The sequence below is a fragment of the Marmota monax genome, unplaced genomic scaffold (assembly GCF_021218885.2).
Source record: "Marmota monax isolate L192 unplaced genomic scaffold, Marmota_monax_Labrador192_F-V1.1 WCK01_AAM20220418_F8-fsc00184, whole genome shotgun sequence".
Taxonomy (NCBI): domain Eukaryota; kingdom Metazoa; phylum Chordata; class Mammalia; order Rodentia; family Sciuridae; genus Marmota; species Marmota monax.
In genome coordinates this window covers 3472123-3490017 of record NW_026695008.1, presented here as the reverse complement: position 1 = coordinate 3490017, position 17895 = coordinate 3472123, and the positions used below count along the sequence as shown (strand labels likewise).

At 40.9% G+C, this 17895-nt stretch overlaps 1 pseudogene; it reads right to left on the bottom strand.

Moving 5' to 3' along the window:
- Positions 1-14489: 14489 nt before the first annotated feature.
- Positions 14490-16729, bottom strand: LOC124081377 (protein FAM50A-like; annotated as a pseudogene).
- Between the last annotated feature and the right edge of the window lie 1166 nt (positions 16730-17895).

The following is a 17895-nucleotide window of genomic DNA, read 5'->3' as shown; positions in this document are numbered from 1 at the left end:
AATTATTCTATCTTTAATGTAGACCACATTTCATTTTTGTTCTTGAAGACATTGTATTTGGGGGCCAACTGGCTTCCTATTCTGATTTAGATTGTTTAGCAAACTCCATGCACAACTCTCAACCTGGAATTGTTTTTTTATTAAACTTCACTCCTAGTTCCACTCCCTCATATTCTACATCGTTGTTGGTTTGTACCTTGTTGAGGGCCACAGCTGAGTCGGGATGACGCATGGCATTTTTGCCCGAAGTAGTGGTTGAGAGGTGACGCCAGTGAGTCATTAAGATGATGACTTTTGCGTTCTAGTGGAGTTCCCTTTGAGTTCCGGTTGAGCTCTAGTGGGGATTCCTGAAGAGTTCGCGCAGTTGGTTGGTGAAGTGCTGGTGTGGAGCGGTGTGGGTGGCGTTTGGGAGAGTTCCCGGGGAGTGTGCTGGTGGAGTTCAGAAATAAAGTTTGTTCCTGCTTGAGTGGCTCTGATTTGTGCCCAGCCAGACTGCGGCAGTACCTCACTTCTCTGGAATATATCCAAAGGCATATTGAACAGAAACAAACAAACACATAGAAGGGAGATGAAATTTATGAGCACTTGCACACTTGAAAATGTCTTTCATATGCCTTCATGTTGATTTATAGTTTGGCAGAGCACAATGTTGAGAGCCACAACCAAGTCAAGATGGCGCCTGGCACTTTGCCAGGGGGGGTGGTTTGAGAAGTAATGCCAGTGAGCCATTAAGATGATGGAGATTCCTTAATGACTGACTGCTGTATCTAATGATGTTAATTAAGTTAAGCTGTGTATAATCATTAAGATGATGAGGATTCCCTATTGGTTGACTGCTGTATCTAGTTTATGTTAATTAAGTTAAACTGTGTGTAATTTGTTGGGTATATATACTTCTCTGACCTGTAATAAAGTGGCTCCCGCTGTATCAACCTTCACAAGTTGCTTGTCACCCCCCCCCCCGTTATTTTGTCCAGCCAGACTGCAGAAGATGGTGGCCTGTACGGGGAGCCCCAGGACACTGGGGGGTAAGTGACAAGGAAAAGCTGCCCATCCCTAGAGATAGATAGGACAGGAGCAAATCTGCTTATCCCTAGATGTAGATAGGACGAGAGGAAGGATGGCCATTTCAAAAAAATGGAGAGGATTGATACAGTATGTTTGTGTCTTGTTTTGTCTTGGTGTGTTGTATTGTCTTTGTTATGAAAATATGGAAGGAGTGTTAAGTAAATTGCTAAGGGAAGGAGGCACCCTAGTGGAACCAAGAACAGTTAGGGCAGCACAAAATTGTATATTCAAATTTTTTCCCTCCTCAGAACAGTGAAGACATTGTTTCATTCTCTTCTAGCACAGAGTGTTCCTAATAAGAAGTTTGATGCCAGATTATTATTGTTTCTTGGTAAGTGACCTCTTTTTCCTCTTTTTCTCTAGAGACTTTAAAAAATGTACTTTTCCTATGTTTATTGCAGCACTGTGCACAATAGCCTAGATATGGAATCAACCTAAATGTCCATCAGGAGGTGAATGGATCAAGAAAATGTGGTATGTACACAATGGGAATTCTATTCCGCCATAAAAAGAAGAAAATCCTTCCATTTGCAACAGCAGAGATGAGCGTATAGGGAATTATTCTCACTGAAATGAGTTCATGAGAGAAGGACATATTCTGCAATATTCCACTTCCAAGAAATTCCTAAAATAGTCAAATTTGTAAAAGCAGAAATATAATGGTGGCTGCCAGGTACTGGGGGAGGGGGAATGAGCAGTTGCTGTTCCATGTCTAGAAAGTTTCAGAACCAGGATAAGTAAGTTCTAGAGATCTGCTATACAACACTGTGCTTGCAGTGAACACACTGTCCCATAAACTTAAAATGTAGTAAAAAAGGTAGACCTCATCTTATATGTTCTTACTACAGTAAAATATAAAAATAAAAATAAAATCCTTTCTCTAATCATTTGGTGTTCTAAAATTTCATGGTAATGTGACATGGTCTTTTTTTTCCTTGGTACTCATTTATCCCCTTTATTAAGAATAGTTATATCTTTAACTTTGGAGGAGATCTCTTTATAATTTTTACCATTTCATTCTTCCTTATTTTTATTTTTTCTCTATTATTTTTTTTTAAATTTTTTAAGTATTTATTATTTTTTAGTTGTAGTTGGACACATTATTTTTATTTCATTCTTATGTGGTGCTGAGGATGGAATCCAGGGCCTCACACATGCACCTCAGACATGCTAGGTGAGCGCTCTACTGCTGAGCCACAACCCCAGGCCCAACATTGTGTGTGTGTGTGTGTGTGTGTGTGTTATGCTGGGGATTGAAGCCAGGGCCTTGTGCATGTGAGGCAAGCACTCTACCGACTGAGATATATCCCCAGCTATTTTTCTTCTCTATTATATTTGCTGGATGTTGGAACTTAAGGATTTATTTTCTTTGTTTCACCTTCTCTGAAGCTCTCTGTCTAATCTTTTGAATTATGTTCTAGAAGGGGTCCTAGTCTTTGTCTTTCACACTTCAATTTTATTTGGGGGGTTACTGGGGCACTTTACCACTAAATTACATACCCAGTCCTTTTTATATTTTTATTTTAAGACATGGTCTTACTAAGTTGCTGGAGGTGGTCCGAAACTTGTGATCCTCCTGTCTGAGCCTCCTGAGTCCCTGGGATTACAGGTATGTTCCACAAAACCTGGCACACTGTCCCATGAACTTTCAATTGATTTTTAAAATTTTAGCAATCATATGCTTAGTTTACAAGACTTTCCTTTTGTATTTTTATTTTGATGTGTGGGAGGGACAGGGCGAGGAGTAGGATTATCTAGTGCTAATTTTGTGGAAGTAATTAATATATTTTCAAATTTCTCTAAGAACACAAATTCAAATATTTTAGGGTTTTTCCCCCTATTTTATAAGCCTACAATCTCTGTTCTTCTCTCTGGATTAGTAAATCTTGGATTTGTTTGTTTATTCTGCTTATTTTCTTTGTCTTTCAATACTTCAGTTTTGTTCGGGGAGTTACTGGGGATTGAACCTAGGGGCACTTTACCACTAAAGTGGATCTTTAGTTGTCCATCATATTTAAGAACGGGACTGTTCTAGATAGCTTTTTGGAGTTTCTTTCCTTTGAATATATAGGTCTTTCCTCCTACAAGTTAAGTGCCTATGCTGGGAGCTCCATGTACATGGGAAGGATAATTAATTATGGTAATGCTGGTTACCAAATAAGCCTCAAAACTTCATTGTTTTCTATGATATTTGTTTGTTTCTCAACTGCAGCATAGTTCAGATGTTCCTGATTTATGGGTGGCTTTTCCTCATGTAGTGACTCAGAGACCCAGGCTCCTTCAACTGATGCTACAGGCATCTTTGACCTTCGTGGCTTCTGCTTCCGGCTGGTACAGGGTAAGTGAGAATGTGAAAAGGCACTTTTTCTTTCTTTATTCCTTCCTTTCTTTTCCACTTCCTCCCCACCACCCCACCATCCACTGGGTACAGAACCCAGGGCCTCACAAATTTTAGCATATGCTGCACCATTGTGCAACATCCCAGCTCCACAGTTGATTTCTTAAAAGCCCTGGCCTGAAAGTGACACACACCACTTCTACTCACATTCCGTGTACTTAAATAGCTACATTTGGATATAAGGGAGGCCAGAAAATGAAATGCCCAGTCTGGTAGTCCCTTCCCAGAAAAGCATCAGATTAAGGAACAAGGAAGTCAAGTTCTTGGTACATAGCTAACCACAGCTTTTTAAATTGTGGATGGACAAATACGTTTATTTAATTAATTAATTTGTTGATTTTTATGTGGTGCTGAGGATCAAACCCAGTGCCTCACACATGCCTGACAAGTGCGCTACCACTGAGCCACAACCCTAGCCCCAGCTAACCACAGCGTCAATAAACAGATTTACCCACTGGTTGCCTTAATCTTGGGGTTAGAATGTTGATGCCTTTTAGTTTTGCAGGGAGAGGTTTGGAACTCCAAAGAAGAAGGCAGGGGGCTTTACTGAGGACACTGATGTCCATCCTCAGCATACCTAATTCTCCTCAGTTTATTCTGTTTTTCAGAAGAAGAAACCTTATTTTATTTTTCCCAGAAGTGAAATGCTAGTTGGTATTTCATGTATTTAAAAATGGCAGAGGAAGGCAGGAAGTGTAGGCAGATATCTGGTGCCATCATGTGCTAGGCCCACTTTCAAACCATCCTTCCATTTTAGCCTCTTAGCTCCCTGCACACTGAGCCTGAAGCTTCCTTGGGTTTCTGCCATGGAGACTGAACTCTCCTACACTAACATCACTTCCTGCATATTCCATCCTGCACTGGCAACTCTCCTCCTGCTTTCCTTGGTGTTCTGAATTAATTCCCATTTATCATTAGGCCTTAGAAATGTAGGGAAGAAGAAGTCTTGTGCTGGGTCTTGAAGCCCCAGAAGTTTCCTTGCAGGATTCTTTCATGTATTCAACCAGAGTTTGATTTGGCTATATTATCTTTGAAAGGTCACTTCTGTGTCTGCTCAATTGTTTTAAAGCATGTTCAGAACTAGCAGCTCAGACTACTAACTTTGGGTTTTCATCAGGGAGCATGGCTCATAGAGTCTGTCATCCTTTGCCTACCAAAAGGCCAGGCAGGAGGGTGATATTTGAAGTGTGTTTAGAGGACATTTGTTTCAATTTTTAACCTCTATTCTTCAAATAAGTTGGAACAATCATTGGCTTAGTCTTAGTCATAACTGCCTTGAATGAGTTGTGGCTTAGCTTTATGACCTTCATTTTAACAAAACAACATAGTACCCTTATTAAGCCTGTTATTGTGATTATTTTAGGAATTTTTAAGAGACATTATCTGCTATCTTTATCTTTCAGAAAGATTTTTTCAAACAACTCTTTGCTATAAAAACTTGACTTTTTTCAAAACCCAGATGTATTCCCTCCTTTCTGATAATGAGAATTATACAATTCATTGTAGAGTCATGTGCGGCATGCAGATGCTTTGATCAACAAGACAAACCTTATACATGGTAGCTAGAAGATACAGCTTAGTGTGTAGTGGGGCTATGCCATCTAGGTTTGTGTATGTGCACTCTGGTGTTCACTCAATAACATTGTATAAGGATTTGTTTTTTAAAATACATCCCTGTTGTTAGGCAACATGACAGTATTTCCCTTTATCATCTTTTAAAGTTCTTTAGTCTTGATTTTATTCTCTGAAAACTCTAAAATGTCTCTAAGATCATGTGAATTCAGGGCTGTGGTTGTAGCTCAGTGGTAGAGAACTTGCCTGGCACATGTGAGGCACTGGGTTTGATCCTCAGCACCACATAAAAATAAGTAAATAAATAAAATAAAGGTGTTGTGTCCATCTACAACTAAAAAAAAGGAAAAAATAAGAAGATAATATAAATTGAGGTAGAACTGTGTTGGTAATTGGTTTCATACTTTACCCTGCTGCAATTCTTAAATGGGGACAGGCTAAAGGTGTGCAGGGTGAAGAGTCAGGAAATGAGTGCTCTGTAATTATTTAAGGCATTCTTAATTTAATGTATGGTACAATTTTAACATAATTTGTTTCTTACACATTTTATAAATGTAAACATAAATTAAAATACACATTAACTGGAAATCTACTTGAGAAATTTGTGTTTTTTTCAACCTTGCAATAATGTGGCCATAATTACTACATAATAGAATTTTTTGGACTCTACTTATAGTAAGATTTTACTATATCTTCCTTTATTTATTAATTCTACAGGGTTAATAAAATGTACACACTATTTGTTGACAATGATCAGCATACATTTTATGTTATACATATTTTATATTGAATGGATTATTTTATTATACACTGCAAAACTCCTATACAAGATAACATAAATAACATGAATATGAAAATAAAGTAAATAAAAAAAATTTAGTTGAGTACATTTTGGTATGTATCTGTTTTGAATATAATATATTTGGTACTCATTTCCATAGAGAAAATACTTTTCTTCCTTTTAAAGATTTCTTTGAAGACATACAAAATAGCCTTACTATTTGTAGTGGATTGAAGAAGGAATCTGCAAAATTCATGTCCATTGGAACCTCAGAATATGATCTTGTTTAGAAATAAGGTCTTTGCAAATGTAATTAGTTAAGATGAGGCCATACAGGATTAGGATGGGCCTCCAAATCCAATGATTGGTGACCTCATAAGAAGGTAATGGGAAGACACAGAGACACGTATAGGGTGAATACCTCTAATGACAAAGGCAGGGATTAAAGTGATGCAGCTACAAGTTAAGGAAAACCAAAGATTCCTGGCAACCACCAGAAGTTAGAAAAGGGGCTAGGAACAGAATCTCCTCTGAGCCTTTAGAAGGATTCTACTCTGCCAACACCTTTATTTTGATCTTATGCCTCCTGAACTAGAACAGAGTAATTTTCTGTTGCCTTAAGCCATGGGGTTTCTGGTAATTTGTTACAGAAATCCTAGGCAACTGCCCTAGCTCAAATTTAAAACATCGCCTTCTGTGAATACTTATAAGTTGAGTATTTAGTGGAGCTCCACAAATAACTGCCAGCTGATAACTTTCCAAATGAGAGTTAACTAACTCACTGGTACCTAGAGGAGCATTTCCACAGTAGTCTTAAAGAAAACATTATGATGAAAAAAAGCCATTTTCCCCTTGTTTTTCATAGAAAACACAGTGTGGATTAATATAAAATGCTTTAGTGCAATTTAAAAAGCTTTGATCACATGAATATTTTTATATGAATTATAGTCAAAGGAGATGACATAAATGAAGGTTGTCGAATTATATGCTGCAAAGAGATGCTACTCACAAATAATTTGAAGAATTTTTTAAAATCTTCTGTCAAAACCCATAGCTGGTGCCCATATTATGTTTTATTAATTAATCTTGGGAAGATACCAATAAGAAAGAAGTGATCTACAATACTTATGAGAAAAAAAACAGATTAAATGTATTCTCTTGAATGATGAATTTTCATGATTTTATAACATGGAGAAAAAAATATATAAAATGATAAATGCCACAGGAATAAATTAAAATTATTATTTTTAAAAAAATATTTTTTAGTTGCCAATGAACTTTTATTTTATTTATTTATATGTGGTGATGAGAGTTGAATCAGATGCCTCACACATGTTAGGCAAGTGCTCTACCACTGAGCTACAACCCCAGCCCCACAAAATTGTTATTTTTGTCAAGTCATGAATGTATTTTATTCAGAATGAATTTGTTCAATATGTATATTCATAGTTAAATATGTCATTGAGTCTGGGGAAGAAAACACTTGGTTGAATAAATTACTTTTATAGAAAAAGGCCTGCAACATGGTCCACAGAGGCTTACTCGAGCTGTCATTTTGATGTTCTGTTGCCCTCTACTGCTCAGAGAGACAAATTACAGTTAGCCCTTTTTTCTACCAAAGTTGATTTCTTTTCTACAGGTTAAAAAAAAAAGAAAAATAATTTTTTTTGTCCATTTGCTTAATCAACTACTTATGTTCAGAAATAAATAAATAATACTGGAAATTAGAATACATAAAATCATCTTTTTATGTCTGTGAACTCCTCAATGGTAGGGACTCCTTGTTTTATCTTCATATCCCTGGCAGCCAACATACTGTTTAGCATGGTATTGTACTCAATAAATGTTAGGTAAAGAAAATGCTGAGGCAATCTGTGCAATTATCCATGTTTTCATTTATCATTTTTATGAAATTCCTTATTATAAATATCATTGCCATATATTTATAAAATTAGTAAAATTTTTCTAATATGTTAATTCTATAAAGAATTAAAGTTATTTTAACATCGATATTACTCACCATTTCAAACCCTTTATTTGTAGACATTTTGACTGTGGTTTAACATGGGTACTTTTGTGGCTATGTTATTCTTTTTAGTTAATTGGAGATTTTTTGCTGGTTAGTTAGGATCAACTGTGGGAGGCAGAAAACGTGAAAATACTAGTGCCTTAAGATCTGAGTTTGTTTCTGTTACACACAAATCTATGTATATCAGGTCTGACATGAAGTTTCCATTGTCCACAGGATCCTGTCTCCTTCTGTCTTATAGCTCTGTCATGTATCAGCCATGTGTACTAAGTGTTATGAAGAGACACAGAGCCTCTGTGAGAGTGCATTAGGATGTCTGTATGCCACATCAGAGTGGAGATTGGCATATGGGTATTCTGACAGAAGGTGTGATGTAATGGTCCATTACAACTGTATAAGATTGGTGTGCTCAATGCTTTTTTATTTTTTATTTATAGATAGAGTCTTCATAATTTGCTTTAGGACCTCACTATGCTCATGCTAGCTTTGAACTTGTGATTCTTCTGCTTCAGCCTCCCAAGCTGCTGGGATTATAGGCATGTGTCAGGGCTTGTGTGCTCAATTCTGAGCTACATGATGCCCAGTAAATTTCCGAAATTGATATCCTATAAATTCATAGCCCCAATTTGGTACTCATAGGGCCCAAATATCTTGTTTCTTTTGTAACCTAGCCTTCTCATTCTTCACAGTAATGATCTTGAATCTCTTATTTCCTCAAATTTCTGGTCCTAACATTCTGTCCTTCTGATACTTTCTGCTTCACATCCTTACATCCTCATTTTTGCCATAGTTCTTCATTTTTCATTTAAGAAATGGAAGCTACTGAATGGGCCCTTTCTCCCCAAGGTCATATCTTTTTTCTACTGTCATATCTCCAAACTCTCAATTGAGTTTGCACCTATTTTTTTTTCTTTTTTTGCATTGAAGGAGGAGTATCTACAGCCAAAGTCAGCTACAGGTGTGAATACAGAGAATTGGATTTTCTCAAGAACAGGGTTTTGAAAATGAATAAGAGAAATGGATTATAGAGCAGGGAATAAAGGGATGTGTAAGATACTGATTGCCGCAGTCCGGCTGCAGCAAAATAACCGGGGGGTGACGAATAACTTGTGTACGTTGATACAGCTGGAGTAGGAGCCGTTTATTGCAGGACAGGAGCAGTATTTATACATTCCACACAGCTTATCTAATTAGCATAAACTAGATACATCAGTCAACCAGTAAGGAATCTCCACACTTAATGGCTCGCTTTTGTTACTTCTCAAACCACTCCCTCTGGCATTTTGCCAGGCACCATCCAGACTTGTTTACGAACTCTAACATTCCCCTGGCAAAATGCCAGGTGTTATTTTGACTTGTTTACAGACTCTAACAACTGATTAAGATGATGGATCATGGAATCTAAGTGGGACTAAAGAGAGAAATGAGGACATGATGAAGTGAGGACTTTGACAATATGGAAACATTAATAAATTGTAGGTCCTTTTTCTTTGACTATTAGGTTATTTGTCTTCTTATTGATTTATAGAATTCCTTGTGTGTTCTGAGCACCATCTTTTGTTGGTTGTAGGTTTGTGTTTTCATTCTATTTGGGGGTTTCCCAAAAAAATGTATGATATATTTTGATGCACAGCTGTTTTAAACTTTACCAAATTTATATTTTATGATTTGTTTTTAATGTTTGAATTTGTAACTCCTTTTCTATACTGAGGTTTTAAAGGTTTAATTTAAATCTAGGAGATAAATTCTCCTAGAATTTAAAGGTTCACCTATTTACATTTAGATCTTCACCTGAAATGTATTTTTATTTCTAGTCCTTAATGCTCATTAACTGATTTCTGCCCCATCAATTCATCAAAGATGCTTAAAAAAATGCTGATGCTTTTTTTTTTTTTTTTTTTTTTTCCAAATTCACAAGACACAATTGAGGAACAGGCTCCAAATTTCCTTGTTCAGCTACTCTGAATGTGTGAACATATATTTATATATTGTATACATTTGCAATTGTCAATTCATGTTACGTATCAGAAAGTTAATTTTTCCCTTAGATGCACACTCACATGCTCACAGACACACACACACACACACACACATGCACACACATTAGGATTTTGTTTCAGATACATACACATGCATATATATTCATATATATGTAATACACACACACACACATACATCCAAGGAGAAAACAACATTAGGACTTATTTGGCATTATATGTGCATGTGTATTTCTCCCTTGGCTTAGGAGGACCACATGGAAGCTTATCTACAGCAACCTTGATTTTGAGCACAACTGAATAAAACAATCACGTCATAAACACAAACACTCAGCCAGTTTAGAGGCTGAATCAAAATTGTGTGGGACTCTCCAGCCAAACCCAACTAGGGGGAACAATATGGTCCTCAGCTAAGACCTGAGTGGCCTCAGGATGGGCAGAGCCACAGCCTCCTGACCCCTGCGTTCTGTTGGCGGTTGCAGCGCTGCGGAGGCCCCCTGGTGCCCACTACCCAGCTACACGGCTGGGGCTCTCTTTCCTTTTCCGGCTCTTTGGCGCGCTGTCACCCTGCCCCTCTGGGTGTGGGGCTTTCTGCTGCCCAAGGTGGCTGGGCTTGACTATGACGAAACCTACTGCATTTTTGAAGAGCTCTTCCGGAAGCTGGACCGTCAAGGGTATGGGATGGTGGACATCAGGAACTGCCAAGAGTCCTGGAAGCCATGGGCGTCCCTCTGATGGAGGACAGCAAGGTGGGCCGCGGTGGCGGCTAGACGACAGGGGCCTGGGGTAGGCCGCTGGAGGCCCCTCCGTCCTTCCCAGCTCTCCTTAGGGGCTCAGATGTTCTTTCCCGGTGAGCGGCTTCCTGCAAACCACGGGCTCTAGGAACACTTGGTGCAAGTTCATGTTCCATTAGTGAGCTGCTTTGTGAAATGCACATGGAACCTTACTGTTCTGCCTGAGGGGGCCGCACCACCCAAATACATAGAAGGCAACATGAACCAACTAAGTCAGTCGAGGGTCCCTCCTGTTGGCTGATGATGCTTCATCCAAGAGCTCTCCTCAAGGGCATCCCAGCTTGGAAACTGGGGCCTGCCCGCCTGCAGAGGAATTGCTCCCAAGGCTCCATCCCTGGGCAAGTGCTCATCAGGGAGCAGGAGCATGGCTTGGGGCTTTCCCATGTGCCCTCGCCTTTTGGCTGATGCAGGGAGGGGGCAGTAATTACAACCACAGATTTTCAGTTCAACCATATACTAAAGACATATCTATACTATAATACTGTACATTATGGTATAGAATTGTCTTAAACAAATGACAGTATAATTACTATTGTATTTTCAAAGGCTCTTCATTTCCATAGCTGTGTATTTAACCAATTGACCCAATAAAGTTAAAAAAAAAAAAGACTTTGTTTTACTTTAAGCTTCTCTAAGAGACTACGTGGCCCAATGGGCAGTGTGGGAAAGGTTGTGGGGGTGCAAATATGTTTTAAAAAGGACTGTGACCCCAGATTTTGTAGAAACAGAATTAAATTCAGAAAAAGAAATAATGTTTAATAAATTTCTCTCTGGAAGACTTGAATTAAATGATGGATGTGAAGGCAAGGGTCTCTGAGTCCAGAAAAAACATGTTAGCATAGTAACAGTCAACATTAACTGTATCATTCTTAGGATTTACAAAGTGCATGCCAGAGAAAATGAGATAACTATGTAGTATGAATAATGCTATATCACATTTTACTTATGGAAATTAATGGTTTGTTCCCTGAGGCCTATCAAACCACAGAGATGGCAGTGTTAATAATAGTCAGTATGCATTGGTTACACTGGATTCTGCGAGGCCACGTTTTCTTTCTAGTTTTTCTGCATTCACCTTTCATTATACAAATCAAAACAAACAAATAACAATAGCAACACCCTGCCCAGTGGTTATATCATTCTTCCCAACTGAATTTAGCCCTAGAATCTTACAATAACATTTATCTTTTCAGCAAGAGCTGGATCCTCTCCTCTTCTTCATCAGACTGTCTAGAGTTAGCGCTGTCTTCTGTACCTCCACCTCAGGGATGACTTGGTTCCCCAGGGACATTGGCATTGTTTTTGAACATTTTTGAAGATCCTGACTGTGTGTGTGTACATGTACTTGTGTGTGCAAAGGGCCAGGAATATTGCTAAACATGTCATAGTGCACAAGACAACAAAGAATTACCTGAACCCAAATGTCAATAGTATTGACATTGAGGTACCCTGACTTATTTCAACTGCAAATTCCTAGTGTACCTTGCTCCTCCCTTCCAATAGATGAACATACCAATTACTTCACTGGCTACATGGAGGTGGCCTGAACAAACCTCTTCAGACTTTTGGTACTCTCATAGTTTACTCAGTTGTAAAATGGGGACAATAATGGTACTTACCTCTTAGGATTATTTTGATGGTTAATGAGCAAACATATGGAAAATGCTTAAAATTGCTTGCTGAGATTTAAGCAGTTAATTAGCCTATATATTAAATATGTCAAGTATTAGTTTATCTTTATTTATGCCTGTGCTTACTTTCTTTCCTTTAGTCTCAGGGAGTGAAGTTTTTCTTCTCCTTTTCAACTTTGGTACTTCTTGGCCTCATGTCCTCTTATCTCCTTTAAAAGAGGAAAGGTAAAACTTTATTTTCTTTTTCAATGCTTTTGGTGTGTTGTTTTTTTTTTAAACAGGGCTGAGTATTATACCCAGAGGCTCTCTACCTATGAAATACATTCCCAGTTCTTTTCATTTCTTTCTTTCTTTTTTTTCTTTTTTTGAGAGAGGGTCTTGCTAGGTTGCCCAGGCTGACCTCAAACTTCTGATTTTCCTGTGTCAGTCTCCTGAGTTGCTGAGATTATAGGAATGCTCCATGGTCCCTAGCCAAATTTCTTTTCTTTATCCTATATTTTCAAAGTCTTCCTGTCTCATAACAATGATCCTCCCTTGACTCTGGCTCTCCCATCTTTCCCTTTTCCTACTCTCTGCTCCACTTTCAGTCAAGGTCTTTGACAGAGCAAGGTCTACATTTTCTGTCTTATTTCCCTTACTCCATTTGTCTGTTTCCTTGGTCGCAGGCTTGATCACCACCAGGTTCTGACTCAATCTGTGTTTGCTTTGCATTTCATCACACTAGAAGCACATCAGAGAAGGTACCCTGAGCACACTGCTTACACAGGACATCCTCATTCTCTGTCCCTTTCTTGTGCACACCCCAGCCCACAGGACACACTGTATGGGGGGGGGGGGGGCACAGGTACCATTAGACTAGAAGGTGCCAAGTGGGCAAGTGCATTCTCGGTCAGTCAAGGCAGCACAAGGTAATTTCTCAACTATTGGCCTTGGGCATGGCTGACTACAGTCATAGCATCTCTCTATGGCATTTTCATGCCTGGTAAAGGTCCCTGGAGGACAACTGCTGCAAACTTGCAGGCTCGTGTTGGTACAATGCTCAAAGACATAGGTTCTTACTGGACACGTGACACAGGTTAGTACCTGGCCAGTGGCACGGTCAACATGGCGGTATGTGCCAGTGAGACTTGGGGCCTTCGGTTCTGGCTGAGCCATGGTGGTGGTGCTAAGGAATCTAAGCAGGAGAAAGGAGCCAGTGATCATAGTGGCTCCAATTCCACATGAGATGCGATTGCAATAGGCGAGGGTGGTGCTGCTGCTTGCAGAGGACCCCAAGGCTGGGGGGCGGGGGCGCTCGCAAGGAAGTCCGGGGCGCGGCTTGTGGCTCCATGGTAGCTGGAATCCGTGGCTGCTATTGCCCAGCGCCATATCCACCGCCGCCTCCTGGGTCGGGAGCCCATCTGCCTTCAACACCCCTTGTTCACTGTGGCAGCCAGGCAGAGGAGGAAGGTGGCAAGGGAGGCACTCAGCATCTGCCAAGTGGCACTGCCGCCCGGGCTGGGAGAAACAGCCTCGCCCGGGCTGGGAGAAACAGCCTCGGCTGCAGCCTGGGCCTCCAGGCGCTCTCCTCAGACAGGGGCTGCGCAGAACCAGGGAGGAGGGCTGGCCCAGAGAGAGCAAAGGGACAACTTCCCATAGCAAAGCCTCCAGCCACTACCAAACACCCTCCTCCACTGCCCAGACCCGCAGGCGAGGGACTGTCCTTTCTTCTTTAAGTTAATTATTTCTGATATTTTGTCACTTTGAAAGGAAGCTAATTAACACAATATCTTTAGAATTAAGGTTCTGTCTTACTTTCTTAATCTTCAATAGCATCAATCCTATTTTTGGTCCTTTGCTCTTATTATCTTATATGCTTTCATAAATTCTATATAAATTTTAGAACCAGCCTGTTTAGTTACATACACATAAGCATACACACACATATACTTCCTTTTTGGATTTTGATTATAATTTGTTAAATGTGTAGGTTGATTTGCTGGTGAATTGGCAAATTTATAATATTAAATTTTCTCTCATAAACATTACATCTTCTTTTATTTAGATCTTTTTTTTTAACATGAGCACTTATTTATTGTAAAAGAAAAAAGCAATGACAGTTCCAGGGGATGAGTGGCTACTGTCCTCCTAGCATACAACTGCACAGTCGCAGGGGAATCAGACCCTTGAGTTCTGGAGACATGGGGGTGCACCAGGGACAGCCGAGGCCAAACCACTTTCTAGATGTTCACCGGATCTTATACTTGTCCCACTTCTTTTCAGGGTCATAGGGCTCCCAGCGGATGGCAGGGAAGATGTGCTTGTTCTTCTCATACCAGCTTCTCAGCACCACCTTTCCTGCATGAGACTCACACTTCTCCACAGTGGCATCACTGAGTAGCCGCCCATCATCATGAACATCAAAGTTAAAGAGTGGCCCACTCTTCCCACGTGCCTTGGTAACAATGAAGTCACAGAAACTGTGATGATGGGGAATGATTAAGTCCTCCTTGATGTACATGAGCTGCCCCACCCCTGCTGACCTGAGCTCACTGAAGTCTTCACGCAGGATCTCAAGTGCCTTCTGGAGGAACTGCTGCATTGTATTGCCCTTTTTCATTTTGACTGTCTGCTGGTGTCCAGAGCCAGCCCAGTAACTGAAGGTGATTTCAATCTCTTCACTCTTAATCTTCTCCTGCTTGGCTTCTCACTCCTGTTACAGCTCTTCCTGGAGACGATTTCCCTCCTTCTCCCTGTCTTGGTCAGGCAAGAAGCTGGTGTCCACATCTGGGTTCTTCCCCAATTTCCTTCTCTTTGGGGTGATCTCTTCCCTTTCCAGCTCCTCCTCATGCATGGCCACCTCCTCCTCCTTTTCACCTCCCTCTTCTTCTTCCTCCAAGGTGAAGGACAGGCTAGAGATCTTCTTCTTGGCCTCCTTCTTGCGCTCTTTCTCTCACAGCTTCTCCACCTTTAGCTGCAAGTCCTTTGACTGCTCCCTCGTGGCCAGCGGCTTCTCCTGCTTCTTCACCAGTTCTTCCTGTTAGGCTTTCATGTCATTCAGGGTCACAAGGCCAACGGTGCTGGACTTGAGCTGTGCCTTTACAGCATCATAGTGTGCACAGAACTTCTTGTCAATGTTGGATTTCATTATGTTCTCTTCTGCGATCTGCTGCTTCCTCTGCTCCATCTGCTCCCGATGCTCTTCCCATTTCTTCATCAGATTTTTGGCACATCCTGCCTCGCTTGGGGCACCCTTGTACTGAGCCTTGGCGGCGGCAGAGGTGGCAGCATCGGCAACAACTGTGACAGCAGCCCTGCTAAATCCTAGATTTTTTTTTTTAACAGAAGGGATCAATACTGAAAAATGTCCATTGGGAGATTTCTCAGTGAAAGCAGTTGCAGCAGTGTGACAAAGGGCTACATCAGACTGCAGAGGGCTATTGAAAGAAAAGGAGGTGAGGAGGTGAGGTCTGTTATTGTGGTTTATTGATTTAGAAATATTGAGATAAAGAAAGAGAACAAATGAGCAAGTCTAAATGTTATTTATTTTTTTAAGGATAGGTGAGCTTTGAGGAAGAATATCTGTCAGAGAAGGACAAGTTGCACATGATGTAGTGAGAGGAGGTGGCTTATAGCTGACTGGGAGGGGTTGGAACCAACAGCTCAAAATGTGTGTGTGTTAGAGTCTGTAAACAAGTCAGGCTGGCACCTGGCAAATGTTAGAGTTTGTAAACAAGTCAGGATGGCGCCTGGCAAATATTAGGGTCTGTAAACAAGTCTGGATGGTGCCTGGTATTTTGCCAGGGGGAGTGGTTTGTGAGGTGGCGCCAGCTAGCCATTAAGTGTGGAGATTTCTTATTGGTTGACTGCTGTATCTAGTTTATGCTAATTAAGATAAGTTGTGTGGAATGGATAAATACCTCTGTCGTCCTACAATAAACGGCTTCCACTCCTGATGTATCAATCTACACATGTTGTCCTTCCCCGCCCCCCTGTGATTTTGCCCAGCCAGCCGGGCTGCGGCCGATGGTGGCCTGTTACGGGGAGCCCCGGGACACTGGGGGTAAGTGACGGGAAAAAAAAAGCTGCCCATCCCTAGATAGGACGGGAGCAAATCTGCTCGTCCCTAGGCAGATAGGGTGAGAGGAAAAACGGCCATTTTGAGAAAATGGAGAGGATTTATACAGTATGTTGTGTCTTGTTTTATCTCAGTGTATTGTATTGTCTTTGTGATGAAAATATGGAAGGGGTGTTAAGTAAATTGTTAAGGGAAAGAGGCACCCCAGTGGAACCAAGAATAGTTAGGGCATGTGTTGACGGAAGCCCAGGAACTCTAGTCAGAAAGAAGAAAGTTCAGAGGAGGAAGGATTATCAGGAAAAAAGTTGCAGCAAAAGGCTATTACTGAATACCTTTTGTTACCAGAGGGTGCATGAATTGGCGCAGCAGCGTCGGCGGCTGCCACATGCGCGAGCCGGTCATGGCACAGCAAGGAATTTCCAAGCGGCAGCAGCCGGTTCTTCCACTACTGAGCCCAAATCCAAACCTGACCCGGAGGCACAGTCTCACAGGCTCTTGCTCCCTGTGCCCAGAAGCAGTTTGAGTCCGGGACACTCCCCAGGGCCATCTGGGGCTGCCCAGGATGCTACAGCCAGAAGATGCTACCAGTGTCCCTGATGTTTGGTCATTTTCAATGCCAATAACTAAGCTACAATGGTTCTCCCACACCTGGAGGCTGATGAATAATGAGCACCATTAAGGCTTATTTCAAATGTAAAAAACCTTGAGATAATGTACTAAATTGTTCAGAAGGTTGTTTTCTTAGTGCCTGCTGGAATACTACAGGATTTTCTTTACCAGCATTGCCAGAGTTCCTGCCTTCGTCCCAGTGCCAGTGAGGATGAGGGTGGAAGAATTTCCAGTGTTGCTGAGAACCAGAGGAGACTTCGGATCAAGCTAGCTGCCTGCAGAACTTACCTGGACTGTGATTTAAGCTAGCTGCCTGCAGAACTTACCTGGACTGTGATTTACCTGGACTGTGAGTTAATCTATTGAGACACTGCTTTACCTAGACTGAGATAACAAACTGTAATCTACAACAAATTGTAACTCAGTATCTTTGCTAACGGTGTCATTGCTGGTATAATTTTTCCAAGGGCTTCTTGCATGGAGCCATCAATTGGCTTGGTATTGTGGCATTTTGTATCCTCCCTTTCTGTTTGTAGCAGGTTATTTATGGTGTTTCTGTAAAAACCACTATGGTCGTTATTTAAATTAAACAAAAGGGGGAAATGTTAGAGTCTATAAACAAGTCAGGATGGTGCCTGGCAAATGTTAGGGCCTGTAAACAAGTCTGGATGGTGCCTGGTATTTTGCCAGGGGGAGTGGTTTGTGAGGTGGTGCCAGCTAGCCATTAAGTGTGGAGATTTCTTATTGGTTGACTGCTGTATCTAGTTTATGCTAATTAAGATAAGTTGTGTGGAATGGATAAATACCTCTGTTGTCCTACAATAAACGGCTTCCACTCCTGCTGTATCAATCTACACAAGTGGTTCGTCACCCCCCAGTTAGTTTGCTGCAGCCGGACTGCGGCATGTGTGTGTGTTTGTGTGTGTGTGTGTGTGTGTGTGTGTGTGTTGAGGTGGAAA